The sequence below is a fragment of the Macrobrachium nipponense genome, chromosome 3 (genome assembly GCF_015104395.2).
Source record: "Macrobrachium nipponense isolate FS-2020 chromosome 3, ASM1510439v2, whole genome shotgun sequence".
NCBI lineage: Eukaryota > Metazoa > Arthropoda > Malacostraca > Decapoda > Palaemonidae > Macrobrachium > Macrobrachium nipponense.
In genome coordinates, this window is record NC_087202.1 from 110,802,949 (window position 1) to 110,816,620 (window position 13,672).

Below are 13,672 nucleotides of genomic sequence, written 5' to 3' on the forward strand. Positions count from 1 at the left end.
CTGTACAAACGCAAGCAAACGAGAACTCACTAACAAAATAACTAGGCAGAAGTTAAACCAGTGGATAAGGACAACATTTTAGATAAATAAGTAAAGCCATTGACTGAGCAATTAAGCTGAAGAAATATGTTTGATGTTTAATAACCCATAATTTGATAATGAGGGGCGCAGAGGCACTCCTGATAAGTGCATGTAATGACTTTATTGGATGCCGTGTTCATCAATTCTGAAAACATTTTGGCTCATTAGCTCTCATTCCAAATATGATGAGTTCCTTTGTCTTTTGACTGAGTTAAAATTCTTTGATTAGGCACAATTAATAAGTGATTGAGTTTCCGTATTCGTACGTCTGTAGAATGCTTTATTTAATCAGCTTTGGCTACTGTATTCCTTTTACCTTTAATAATTTCGTAGGTTATGGCCTGGTGAACCCGTGTGCGGTTACTTGGTGATTTTCACATTATGCAGTGTGGTCTGCATGCTGTTACTTGTTCATAGAATCTTGAAGATGTGAAGATGAAAATTCAATAGTCGTAATTAACCCTCTAGATGCACCACTGCTTTGGGACACATTAACAACACTCGAAATGCAATCCTGCTTTGGACACGTTATCAACCCTATGTATGCACCCCTCCTTTGTGATACATTATCAACCCTCTAGATGCATCCCTGATTTGAGACACATGATCAACCCTCTGTATGCACCCCTGCTTTGGGACACAGTATCAACCCTCTATTATACACCCATGATTTGGGACACTATATCAACCCTGTAGGTGCTCACCCATGATTTGGGACACATTATCAACCCTCTATATGCACCCTTTCTTTGGGACACAGTCAACCCTCTAGATGCATCCATGATTTGGGACACCATTTCAACCCTCTTGAAGCAACCCTGCTTTGGGACATACTGACAACACTCTAATATATGCACCCCTGCCTTAGGATACATAAACAACCCTTTAGATGTACCCCTTGGAACACAGATACCAACCCTTCCCATATTGGTTAAAAATCTTCTAGCTGCACCCTCGTCTTGGGACACATGGGTCAATAACCCTCCAGATGCACTACTGCCTCAGGACACATAGGTTAAAGAACCTCTCAGCTACACCCTCCGTATCAGTAGTTTTAGACCTTTTCTGGCTCGAGTCACCCCTGCCTGTCCTTTCAATGATCCCGGGAGCTCATTTTAGACAAACAATTTTGTCAGTATTTTGCATCATCAAATTAAATGTCAATGTGACAAAACTTTGTCCCTGGATTTGAACATGGAAGATGTTCGTCTTTATTCTGATGTTGCTCTATTTATTGTAAAATGTGTGACAAAAAAGGCAACTGAAACATTAGGTAAAGCAGTTGCATGCTAAATATATGAGTAATGTGCACAGTGATACAACTGACACTAGTTAACAAGGTGCAGTGGGCCACACAATAAAAAAGCAAAAAAGCAAGTTTTTGCAAATGCATATAAAATGCTTTTGTTGGTTCACTTCTCAAACACATTATGGCATTCTATTATAAACACGCAAATTTCTTAAAAAGCAGTTCAAAGTGTTCAGATGAAAAACAAATTCCTTTCTGGGTTGGTGGCAAGATAGTGGAGAGAATTACAACACCTCAAAGCTTTAACTGTCCTAGCTTAATGGTTTAGTTTAAACTGATATAAAGTCAATACCATTTAAGCATGTGTGGCAGTGGATATATGGATACTGGCGTATTGATATGGCCAAAAAATTTCATACAGTTTTTCCATTATTTAATATTTCCCCAAGTATTGCGTCACCCACGTATGGCACCATAACACCATATGTGAACCACTGCTCTAGATCCACTCTTGTCTTGGGACAAATGGGTTAACAACCTCTAGATGTACCCCCTGCCTTGGGTATAGAATTTACACCAAAGACAAGCACTGGGAACAATGAGGTCATTCAATGCTGAAATGGAAACTGAAAGTAAAAAGGTTGGAAAGGTGTAACAGGAGAAAAACTAGCAGTTGCACTATGAAACAATTGAGGTTGGAAAGTAAGATGGAAGCAAGAAAATATGAATGTAGTTACAGTAAAATTAATGAAAGGAGTTGCAGCTAGGGGCCAAAGGGACACTGCAAAGACCCTCTAGAATAGATGCACCCCTGCCTTGGGACACATGGGTTAGCAACTGTCTAGTTGCACCCCTGCCTTGGGAAATATAGGTTAATAACCCTCTTGTTGCACCCACGACTTGGGACATATGGATTAACAGCCCTTAGTTGTACTCCTGCCTTGGGTCATATGGTCTACCACCCTCTGGTTGCACCCCTGCCTCGAGGGATAAATAACCTTCTGGGTGCACCCCTGTCTTGAGAAAAATGGGATAACAACCCTCTGGATGGAACCCCTTCCTGGTGGGATACATGGGTCAACAACTCTCTAGAAGCATCCCTGCATTTTGGACACGTGAGTTGAGAATCCGTAGAATGCAATAAGCATTTATCTCCAATAATATTGCTTGAGAATTAGTGCAACTGATGGTGCTTGCTGGGGCAGTTAAAGGGCATAACATTTTGGTTACTGCTATTGTAATAGCCATCAACATTACTTTAACTCAACATTACTGTGGGGTTGCTTCAGAAGGTGCAACCTTTCCAACTGTCAAAGTTATGATGAAGCTGCCTTACGCAGAACCTTTATATTGTACTGAGTTCCTTTCCTGTTGGTTAGTTGTGCTGAGTTCTTTTCCTGTTGGCTAACCACCAGATATCTTATGCATAGCTTAAGATAATGGATGTGTGAGGATTTTAGCAAAATTCACCAAAATTGCTGCTCCCTTACACAATTCCTATTCAAGTTGACCACATGGCTTGCTTTTGAAAAAGTAGTCAGTCAAAGTGGGTAGCATAACTTGATGTTACAGTGCTCAGCTCACATCTCCTAAGTCGAGGGATTGTCACAAGCTTACCATCGGTTTGTCCACCAAGTTGTAAATGGGTGCCAGATAGACAGGGGTCAAGAAAAAGGGTATGTGGTAGGAACTCCATTCCATGAATGGAAAAGAATGGGAGAGAAAGAGAGTGATTCTGAGAGAGTTTGAGGTTACATCCTGCTGGAATTGAAGATGAGTGAGTGTACTAGGGGACTTTAGTATAAAAGTAGTTGGCAGGTAAAGTGTTCTTGGCATAATGAGAGTGGAAAGAGCCTCAAGGAAATGGTTTGAAAAGGGCTTGACTATTGTAAATAGATGGTTTACAAAGTTGAATATTCGTGACATTACTTGGGAAAGAGACAATTAGGAGAAAATTAGTTTGCTTGAATATGTATTAGTCATGAACAGATGGAAGAGTAAGCTGAAGGATGAAATAGTAAAAAGAATAATAGAGGTATGAGATAAATCTGATCATTATTTGGCATTCTGCAAAGGAAAGAGTTAAAATATAGCTATTAATATAGCAAAGACAAGTAGGCTTGATAAAAAGAAAGAAAGATAATCATATATGGAGACAGCTGAAACTTTTGTCGGTGAAATGTACAGAGATGGAAGAAGTATATGGGAAGTAAAACTTGAGGATGAGATCATAGAGACAGCAGGGAGTATATCTGTAGAGATAAGTTCAGTGAAGGATGAACAGATGGTATTTGTAGAGATAAGTTCAGAGAACGATGAACAAATGTTATTAAAGGTTCAGTAGTATGAAGGAAAGGAAAATCTTGTAGGACAAATATAGTAATTAAGAGGCAAGTGAGAAGGAAAAAGAAGGATATTAATATAAACAGAATGGTGAATATGTGCAAAAGCTACATAGAGGATAATAAATTAGTATTTAGAATAGAAGCTGCATAGAATTCGCTGTCTGAAGTGAATGATCTCCTGGGTTGATGTGGTGAATAATTTGAAGATTTGTTGAGTGTGAAATACATAAGAGGCAAAGCTGAATATTGCAAGAGTGGAGAGTTTCAGTGTAATTTTGAGAATGCTTGTGAAAGAGTCTTTTGATGGCATATGGATAGAAAGTTATGAAACGGAATAGTGAAACGACACCAGAAGTTGATGGGATCACAAGTGAGATGCATTCAGTACAGTGGTGAAAGAGTGATTAGGTTGCTGACCAAGGTGTGTAAGGTATGTCTAGATGAGGGGAAAGGCTCTAAATGTTTAGGTGAGGTGAATAATTCTATCTTGTATAGAGGTAATGGTGGTAGAGATGGCTATGAATTATCAGACACGTTATTTACTTTGCCAGGGAAGAAGTATGGTCGGAGTTTGTTTAAGCAATTCTCTCTCTCTCTCTCTATCTCTCTCTCTCTCTCTCATTATAATATAAATTTTTCTCTCTCTCTCTCATATCTATATAAATATATATGTGTATATATATATATATATATATATATATATATATATATATATATATATATATATATATATATATATATATATATATATATATATATATATATATATATAAAGGTAATGCCACGGAGGAAAAAAACGAGAACTGTTGAGATCTTTCTGTCTTTACGACCCTTTACTATAGTAAAGATCTTTCAGTCTTAACGACTCTTACTATTAAAGAGTCGTTAATTACGAAAGATCTCGGCAGTTCTCGTTTTTTTCATTTTACTCTGTGGCATTACCTTTATTTATACATAGTATCACGTTTTATATATTTTGTGGTCAGGTTATTCATATATATATATATATATATATATATATATATACATACATATATATATATATATATATATATATATATATATATATATATATATATGTGTGTGTGTGTTGTGTGTGTATGTATGTATATAAGTCTATATATAGTATATACACACACACACACACACATATATATATATATCTATATATATATATATATATATATATATATATATATCTTCATGAAGGAAGTAGTAGGGAAAGGCATCCTCATCCTTTCGACAGTTTATTTCAGTGCCGACGTTTTAGGACGAATCCCGAGTCGCATTTTCAAGGCTAAGAAATATATAATTTGCGAACATTAAAACTCAAGTTGATTTATGGTGAAATGTAATGGCAACAGCTCTCAATAAAGTAAATTCAGTTACAATTAAACAGTACCTTCAAAGTCATTAGAATTGCGAAGAGCTGTTGCCATTACATTTTACCATAATTTTAGTTTTAATGTTCGCAAATTATATATTTTTTAGACTTGAAAATGCGACTTGGAATTTGTCGTGAAACGTCGGCATTGAAATAAACTGTCAAAGGATGAGGATGCCTTTCTCTAGTTCTTCCTTCATGAATATATTTTTTGAGCTCCAGCTCCGGCCCTTAAGTGTATATATATCCATATATGTATATGAATAAATAAGTAACTATTATATATAGTATATATATATATATATGTGTTGTAATATATATATATATATATATATATATATATATATATATATATATGAATGAATATGAAAAATGAATGGTTAATTACGTGGAATACAAATGGCTCTTATTACCTACAGCTATAAAAATCGCAAATTCTAATAATGAAATACCTCAAATGTAAAGCAGTGAAAATGCTGCACTTCATATTTATTTCAAGAAAACCTAATATGTAAAGCTGCGTGAATTCACTGAATGCTGAACTTACCTATGGCCATAAGCCTACCAAATTTGGTCATGCTAGAAGAAAGAAGGAATAAGTAGCGATAAGATTCACACACGAGAGAAACAAACTATTTTTGTTCCGTTATCAGTAAAATAATTATCAATATTTTGCTAAAGAATATATATGGGGACAGTTCAGTTATATACATTTCTCGAAGCTTTTACCTTTAAGGGCAAGATGGGCTGAATAGATCAATATAATTTCTTCTAACTGAACTGCCTAGTATCAATGCTGCTGAATAACCACTGGTTCCATGCAAGGTAAAAACACCATACAAACAATCTATATATCATAAATCCCTGAAATGTAATATTTATCGAAACACATCAGTGCGATAAAACTCTTTGGAAACTTATGGTAAGATCTGTTCCCTGACAATAACTGTGATAAAAATTGTTCATTTATCTCTTTAACTACTTCTTTACTCAGGTATTCGATTGCTCTGACGATTTCAGTATTACTCCAATGTAACAATAATTGCATTTGAGAAGTCCTGACGACACTCGGGAAAATGTGACACGTGATTTATGCAATAAAACTTATAACACTTAGAATAAACGAGGGAATTAATTATTAGGAAGCTTGCATGGAAAATACTTAAATGCTTTAGACTGGAGAATTGCAAGGGTCCCAAAATATAATCTAACTAGATCAGAGAGAAACATGAGAAGTGTAAATATAAATTTCATGGCTCTAATTCATTTTATTCACAGGGAACGTTAGAATGGGTTCTTTATATCCTTGGCAGCAGAAGAGGTGTGATGACAAATTTATGCAGGAAAAGGAATTGTACCCGATTTTTGCATACTTGAATATATGTATGTATACACATACACATATAATTCGTATATATATATATATATATATATATATATATATATGTATATTTTTATATGAATATATATATTATATATACATACATACATACATACATACATACATACACACACACAAGTGTTTGTGTGTGTATAAGAGAAAACAGGAAAAAATAGATGTGCAATAAACGTAAACTGACTAAGAGATATTTACAGCCAAAACCAGCAATGTGAGTCCAATAAATTAAGAGAATGGTGCGGGGGGCTTTCAAGTAGTATTTCAGCTGCTCGGAAACTTATGAGCGTCGTTATCATTAATACTGCAGGAAGACTTTTCCACATTTTTACAGTCAAGGGAATGAAGAACTGCCCTAGAAGTGAGCAGTGAGCCAACATGACACCTCAAATGGAATGTAAAAACGAAGCAAGAAAATAAATGTTGGATGTATGAAGATCTATAGATTATGGATTATTATTATTATTATTATTATTATTATTATTATTATTATTATTATTATTATTATTATTATTTCAGCAGATGAAACCTATTCATTTTGAACAAGCACACAGGGGCCATTGACTGTGAATTCAAGCTTCTGAAAAATGTTGGTTTCAACCTCCCACCGCAGACACCACACAGCAGCAGTAACTGATCATGATACAGAGCCAGTGATTTTTCATAGCCTTGGTGGAGACGCTAGCCTGCGGTATTTGAGTAGCATACCACGACACTAACCACTGTGTTACGAAATTTTATTGACCTCTAGTGAGATGTAGAGGGAAAAAATGCTTTCAGAGGAAAGGTTACATAGATGAGTAAGGAGATACACTGATGGAAATAGTTGTTCTGTTGATGTCCCTTTCGTTGTTTTCTTAAATAACAACACTGCACTTTCCGATGAGTATGAACAGGTGTAAATAGGTTATGTTTATGGAGAGAGAAATGTGAAGATAAAATCTTGAGGCGATAGACTTTTTGTTGCTCACGTCTTACGGTATTTGTGAGGGGATTGAATCTTTAAAACACTGAATAGGTATTCAGAAAGGACAGAAAATTCAAAGCAGATCAGTATTCCATGTTACACATTGTCCACTACTGATTACAGACGTCGACATACGAACCAAAATCGACAACAGTGTTGAGAAGGAAAATGAAGATCTTGTTGCGCAGATGAGGTAAATTAATATCAAGGCAATGTCAAAAATGAAAGCATACAAAAATAGCAATAAAATAATGCTAAGGAAAAGGCAACAGCAAGGTTCGGTGACTTGTCATGGCGGCACAGCGAGGGCAGAAAGACAAGTAAAGTGAAATAGTCAAACCGGTTATTAAAGAGCGAAATTCTCTGACCAGAGCTAAGACGGCGAAAGAAAGTATTCATAAAACAACAATCTTCGGCACTGCAGATGATGGAAAGAAGAACAAGACAGCCACGGAAATCTGGATGACAAAGAAGGCGAAGAGAATAATAACTGTCGAAACATGGCAGAATAAAGGACAGTAATTTGTAAAAGCGTTGTCTCTTTTTTTAAACATGACAGGGATGTCTACCGGAACAGAAACGATATGTTTGTTAAAAACTAAATAAAAAGTAAGAGAGAGGCGTTTCATTATCATATGGAAGAAACATCATGAAGTTCCACATTATTTATTGAAAAGAAGAATAAGTACTGAACCTGCAATACAGAAAGGGAAAGAAGGATAATTTCTAAAAAAAGGCTGCCAACCAAATTCGTCTCGGTAAAGATATCGTGAAAACTCAGGATTGCAGAGGTGCATCTGAAGGAAATTTTAGAACTGATCTTAGGTGAAGGTTGAAGGACCGTGAGTTCATGAGAGTGAAAAGCCAATTGGTTTTATACTTAATATTGGTAGTGTGGATGTAATGAAGATCTTTATATGATATATATATATATATATATATATATATATATATATATATATATAATATATATATATATATATATATATTATATATAGCGTAAGGGTTTAAATGGAGACATCTGTTTCATATGGGCGTTTATTTAATGCAACGTTTCAGGGACCAGCCCCATTTTCAAGTTGAAAATTACAATAATAAATAAAATTAAAATAATTACTCATCTAAAAAATATACAATTACAATACTTAAAGCATATTAAAAGAACACCAACTAAACGCAATTACCATTTCCAGTAGAGGAAGGAAGACGAGTGAGTAAAAAAACAAAAACAAAACACGAAGGCATCTCTATTGTTTACGCCAGGTACAGAGGGGTGGAGGCAGTTTGGTTGTTCAGTTTTGGAACAATCGTCTTTATAAAGAGCGATTCGAAGACCGCTAGCTGCTGCGGAGAAGACGTTTTTGAAAGGATCTTAAAGTTTTTATATTCAATATTGACTCTGCATTTCTTTGTGTGGTCACGGATGCTGGAAAATTCAGGAGATTTTGACTCCAGTACGGAAACTCACCCCCCTATGGCAATCTATTCGGACCTTAAGAAGTCTTCTTGAGGCTCCGATATATTTTCCTAGATCACATCTAGGACAAGTATATAAATAGACAATATTAGATGCCATGAGAGGGTTTAACTTGTCTTTATATTTAAAAATTGATCCAATTGTCAATGGGTTTGTTGGGATCAGCTGACATTTTATGGCCGGACAGTAAGTTCTAATAATCTGTTGTATTTTGACATAAAAAAGGAACACTGGCATAGAACGGCATCTTAGGTACAGTTTGGATAGCATTGCTAGGTAAAAGTTTCATATTCATAAATTTGTGAAGGCATTTATAAAATAAACTATTGGGATAACAGTTATCAGTAAAATATTTCTTTAAAAAGGTGACCTCAATGTGGAATTCAGACCATCCAGAAGAAAGGGAAAAAGCCCTGTGGAAAAGAGTGAAATTTGTACCTAAACCTGTGAACGTCTTCTTTCTGAAAATCGACGTGTAAAATCCTGAATTATTACGAGACACTTCTATATCCAAAAAAAGCAAGTTTGTTATCTTTCTCGTAGTCAATTGTGAATTTTATATTCGGGTGGGCCAGATTAGCATTGTGTAAAAATCGGCTCTATATTTATCTTTAAATAAGATATAAGTGTCGTCGACATAACGACAGTAAAATAACGGGTGATAAGCCAGAGGGCAGTTGTCCAGCAACCGCTCCTCTAACTCACACAAAAATATTAGGCAGCACCGGGCCAAGGGGACTTCCCATTGCCATGCCGTCAGCCTGCACATAAGCTTTACCATTAAAAATAAAGGCAGTGTCCTGCACCGCCAAGGTTAAAAGTTTCTTAAAATTGTAGTAATTAAAACCGTGAAATAGTGTGTCATTATCAGTAAAAATCTTATTTAAAATGAATAGATTGCCATAGGGGGGTGAGTTTCCGTACTGGAGTCAAATTATCATCTCCTGAATTTTCCAGCATCCGTGACCACACAAAGAAATGCAGAGTCAATATTGAATATAAAAACTTTAAGATCCTTTCAAAAGCGTCTTCTCCGCAGCAGCTAGCGGTCTTCGAATCGCTCTTTATAAAGACGATTGTTCCAAAACAACAACCAAACTGCCTCCACCCCCTCTGTCCCTGGCGTAAACAATAGAGATGCCTTCGTGTTTTGTGTTTTTGTTTTTTTACTCACTCGTCTTCCTTCCTCTACTGGAAATGGTACTTGCGTTTAGTTGGTGTTCTTTTAATATGCTTTAAGTATTGTAATTGTATGTTTTTTAGATGAGTAATTATTTTAATTTTATTTTATTATTGTCATTTTCAGCTTGAAAATGGGCTGGTCCCTGAAACGTTGCATTAAATGAACGCCCATATGAAACAGATGTCTCCATTTAAACCCTTACCGCCATGTATCCCGTCTGAGGCTTCCCTTCGGTATATATATATATATATATATATATATATATATATATATATATATATATATATATAATATATATATATATATGTACATATACATATAAATGTATGTATATGTGTATATATGTATATAAATATATATATATATATCATGATATGTATTTATGTAAAGATATGAACATGAAGACTCCATATATATGTACGTATATATATATAGTATAAGTGTGTGTGTATGGACATGAAGACCAATTGTTGCCTAAAAAAAAAGAAACCGATTGTGGGTAAGGTCATGAGGCTTCATAATGAAAACATAGATAGACGAAAAAAATAAAGCCAAAATAAAAACATTTAACGGAAATTTTGTTGCGATTGACACAAGCGAGCTATAGTGAATTGATGGCCTATTTGTGGCAGTAATGCGAAGATTCTTAACAAATCAATACGAGAAGAGACGTGGGTGCTTTCTAAAGCCTGGGATAGGGAAGCAGTTGCAAAAGTTGATCTTAAAGAACTGGAAGGTATTGAAGTTTTCACAAGAGTCACGGTAATGAAATATAAGATTTCAGGAAGGAAAACGAATATTATCATTATATTTCATCAGATGACACCTATTCACGTGGAACAAGCGCTCATACAGTGACCATTGACTTGAAATTCAACCTCTCCCCACCACCGCAGACCCCGCACTGCAGCAGTAACTGATCATGATACAGAGCCAAAGATTTTTCATCACCCGGGGGAGACGCGAACCCACGACATCCGAGTGGCATGTCACGGTGACACTAGCCGCCACCCACTACCCACCATACCAGCGGACCAACATACCGCTGAACGGAGAGAAATAAAGATACCGAAGGAGATCTTAAACATCTCTTTGAAGGAAGGACAATAAAATAAAGATAATTCTGGAAATGACTTGTGTAATCAACTAATTCAGTTTGTAAGTGGAAGAAGCAGTGGGCGAAAGCGTATGAGCCAACATGTACTCTCCCGCAAAAGAAACTCCCAACACCGTTAAACTATTCGCCACTCCTTTGATTTAAATATAAATCCCAAATGATGCAGGCAGGGAATAGTAGACAGCCATTAACATGAAAATATAATTTTTTTTCTTTTAGATTTTACAAATGCAATGATAATGAGAAAACGAAAAAATGCGAACGACGCTTTATATCTAGATTTATAACTGTGCTTTTATTCTCTTATAGATGGATTACCTGATACGGTAAATGAGAGAGAGAGAGAGAGAGAGAGAGAGTGTGTGCATCCGAAAGCTAGAAACTTAATTTGTTACAGCAATTTTCCTCTGATTCTGAACAACGAACGCCGTGAAATAACATAATTCCAAATCAGTAATGACGTCGGGGGTTCATTTGTGTAAATAATTACATAGTATTGCTATTAGGGCAATAAATCTCTGTTGTTCAATATTTTTTTAAACGATAATTAAGGCAAGGATCTATGTTCAACCCCATAACAAAATAAAAACTTACAGTTAATTGTTCATGGCATACACACAGATATATATAAATATTTACCTGCTATATCTTTCAAATGAACACCTTATGTGCTGAAAGCTTGAATTTGAAATCAATGTTACATATGAATAGGATTCATGTATATATACACGAATATATATATGTATATATATATATATGATGATATATATATATATATATATATATATATATATATATATATATATATATATATATATACGTATATATATACATATATATTAAACATACTATATCCCAATGCCCTTTCTAGGCTTGTGTGTGTGTATATATATATATATATATATATATATATATATATATATATATATATATATATATATATATATATATGTATGTATGTATTTATACACTTATTCTCCATAAACATTTATTTTAGATACATCACATGACCTCTTAACTCTTCAAATTCTTCATAATTTGTTAGCACGATTTAAGTTGAAAGCTTTGATCTGAAAGAAACCTAAAGAATTCCCATTTTTGTTAGCGAGATTCAAACCCACGTACGATAAAAATAGAGTGAAGGTTAGACGACATCTTCCCGAGCTGGATTGGAACTTATGTAAGGTAGGAAATTCTTGTCCTTAGGAAGTTGGCTTAAGCGGTATCCTGGCTCTGTTTTATATCCCATTCTGTAAGGCAGAGCTCCTATATTATCCTACTGGAGATGAAGGATTCGGTAGAAAACGGGTCGAAATAAGTTAAGAGGTCATTGTGGCCATTGAAACAATCACACTCTCTCGGTGGTTACGTAACACGGAAGGAATGCTCGTTAACTTCTTACTACATTTTTGTGCGCCTTGGCACGTCCCTTCCTTTTTGTTGCAGCACAGCTCTCTCTCTCTCTCTCTCTCTCTCTCTCTCTCTCTCTCTCTCTCTCTCTCTCTCTCTCTCTACAAATAAATATACGTATATATATATATATATATATATATATATATATATATATATATATATATATATATATATATATATTTAGCCAAGGCCACAGGAAAAATAAAAGAAGCAGCACCGAGCGCTTTTGTGTTATTTCAACACATTTTCGAGGCACAAATAAGACGAAAGCGCGCGGTGCTGCTGCTTTTGTTTTTCCTGTGGCCTTGGCTAAATATATTGTCACGCGCTATTTAGTGACATATAGGCATATTTCTGTATATATATATATATATATATATATATATATATATATATATATATATATATGCAGAAGCCAGGAACTATGTCGTACCTCTAAGTAAATGGGGATACAATCCACAATGAAGTAAAATCCTCTTGTAGTTTAAAATATATATTTCTTGTACAGGATTAAAGACATTTTAGTAAACAAGACCACAGTTGATGGTCGTAAGCTTTAATCCTGTACAAGAAATATATATTTTAAAACTATAAGAGGATTTTACTTCATTGTGGATTGTATCCCCATATATATATATATATATATATATATATATATATATATATATATATATATATATATATATATATATATATATACACATACACAAACGTATTCTGTTTTATCTGGGATGGGGGAAAGGGGGGAGGAGGATGGAGAGAGAGAGAAGAGAGAGTGGGGAGAGAGAGATAGGGGGAGAGAGAGAGAGAGAGAGAGAGAGAGTAGAGAGAGAGAGCACTTGACTGCAACAGAGAGATCGGGACGTCCCAAGGCACATATAAAATTAATAAGGGGTTAATGAGCATTCCGTGTTACGTAACCACAGCAGGGCCACGGGAGAATACGGGCATTTACATATTCCATGTTGCCAGTAGGTTCTGACCATGAATAATATGCCAAAACTGATGACCTACCCCTCTCTCTCTCTCTCTCTCTCTCTCTCTCTCTCTCTCTCTCTCT

The 13,672-nt window shown here is 35.1% G+C and overlaps 2 protein-coding genes across 3 annotated transcripts in view; one reads left to right on the forward strand and one right to left on the reverse strand.

Moving 5' to 3' along the window:
* LOC135221957 (sodium-dependent noradrenaline transporter-like) overlaps window positions 1–13,672 on the forward strand; it is a 399,359-nt gene that overhangs the window by 122,619 nt on the left and 263,068 nt on the right. The gene's annotated exons all lie outside the window — the stretch shown is intronic.
* LOC135221958 (uncharacterized) overlaps window positions 1–13,672 on the reverse strand; it is a 208,473-nt gene that overhangs the window by 1,567 nt on the left and 193,234 nt on the right. The window lies entirely within an intron of this gene.